Below are 2,176 nucleotides of genomic sequence, written 5' to 3' on the forward strand. Positions count from 1 at the left end.
ATTTTGATTAAATATTTTTGTAAAAAATATCTCTTATAGTGTGCGAATAAAATGTAGCTCGAGTTATGGTTTCGAGGACGGAACTGGGAACATTCGGCATATTTCCGATGATTGCCGAAAATGTACCGAGATGTTGCACCCTCCATGTCGTTCCTAGGCAACGTAGTTGCTATATAAATCTAGCCAATCAGATCGCGAGGTCGATTGTCCGCCATTACTTCCGTCAATTTGTAGTACCTCAGTTGAACACCGCGAGAATACATATGTAAACAGAAAACGGTAAAAACGTGCTCGTGGGGAACTGGCAACAGTTACGGCCGATACCCTGATAGATTGGAGGGCGGTGTTGTATATTCTACAATTCATGGAACCTAAAACGTAAGTAAAAGCGATATAAAAAATGAGCTGGAGGTGGGTGAAGGCGTACAAAACCATGTCAAAACGAAAGTAGAAGCTACAAGGTAATGTCACCGCTGTGTACTGTACAGCAAGACTAGTGTAACGAAGTACATGTATGTGTAGTACATGTATTTACTGCGAAAGTTTGGAATCTTGTCTTCATGTATTTAGTCATCAACAGTGTACTTTCACTTTCTCGTGGCAAGGTTTGCCTAACGTTATACTGCAGTCTGATATGCATGTCTGGTGTAGTGTTAGGGCCAGAGGAAATTCGGGCTATCTGATACCATTTGAAACACACTCATCATGTATGCATGCTTTTATTACTGTTAACTTATACCACAGGGGCATGTCTAGCCTTATTCAAAAAAAAAATAGCCAGATATACCCATATAAAGACTTTATATATAAGTATTTCTGGCTATTTTTAACATATATGACGAGACATGTCCATGTGGTTATATCAAATGCATTAGCGATTAATTTTCAATGGTGCCCAATACCAGTTTTAATTAAAAAATGATAATCTCTCAAATCTTACTGTATTTCTAATTCTACTACAGAACACAGTATATACATAAGGTTGGTAGAGACATTAAGTTTGCATTGTAGTTACCAGCTATGTTACTGTTACCAACAATATCAATGTTGCAAAATTACATCTGATTCACACTTAACCTTATTTTCCCCTCACAGATTACTAAATGTACTGCCACATGAAATGTGTATATTAGTGGAATGCCTCCATTGGCACTAGTATTTGGGATATCTAATGATAATGTGATATTTTTTAATGAAACACTTTCCTGTTGATTATCATATTGGCATTGAGTGAAAATGAAAATATTCTATAACTAAATATTTAATAAACCACATTTGAATCTATAAACCAGTCAAACATAATGATGTGACAGCTTGACTAATTGTATGCATTTGATTTTCCTTCCTCTATAATAAACATCGGTAACTAAAATATAATACAAGTGAAATTTTGAAACTGTCTATTCTAATCCATGAGTGTTATAATCCATGACCTTATCCACCATCAGTAAACATATCTTATCCGACCCCACCCCCTGAGTATTCTAACATCCATGACCTTGCCTGATATGAATCCTGAGCTTTCTAATTTACCAATTAAAATACATGTAAAATGTATGTACATAGGTTTTCTATTTTCTTGTCTATAAAGTAAACAGCAAGCATGTCAAAAGACTTAATGTATAGGGTGGGAATAGCACATACATAGAATATATACATCCTATTTGTTGAGATAGTGTAAAGCATACTCCGGACATGTAGAAAAAATGAAAGCTTTAGCTTAAGAGTGTTGTCATTAAATGAAAAATATGGAGAAAAAAAAAACCATTTGTAACTATTGTATTTTTTCAGATACAGCTTTGGAAGTTGTGTCAGCAGCAGCTGAAATAAAGAGGCTAGAACAACAACTACATAGATATGAGCTGCTGAATTTGCACCATGAACAACAAAATACTACATCTTTCTCAAGTGTTATATTGATAGTGATATTAATCAGAAATAAAATCGATTGACATCCTGAATTGTAACTGTTGTCTAGATTTTTTATCCATCCTGGATCCACTTCTGGTTATAACTAGACATAACATTGTCAGACCTGTATTGTACTGTACTGCACTTTACAGTTTTGATTACTATACAGGTTTGGGTATTACATATTTGAAATTACTCATTTAAGCTCACTGATTATTGTACTTTGTATCAAGGCTAATAAGGGGAAATAATCAAAGACAATAAT

The 2,176-nt window shown here is 34.4% G+C and overlaps 1 long non-coding RNA gene across 1 annotated transcript; it reads left to right on the forward strand.

Annotated features, from left to right (window-relative positions):
* The first annotated feature begins 253 nt into the window (after positions 1-253).
* LOC117340251 lies at positions 254-1,967 on the forward strand. Its single transcript, XR_004535415.1, has 2 exons — positions 254-378; positions 1,792-1,967. It is a non-coding gene; the product is annotated as an uncharacterized LOC117340251 (long non-coding RNA).
* Positions 1,968-2,176: the final 209 nt, after the last annotated feature.

Source organism: Pecten maximus, chromosome 13 (genome assembly GCF_902652985.1).
Source record: "Pecten maximus chromosome 13, xPecMax1.1, whole genome shotgun sequence".
Taxonomy (NCBI): Eukaryota; Metazoa; Mollusca; class Bivalvia; order Pectinida; family Pectinidae; genus Pecten; species Pecten maximus.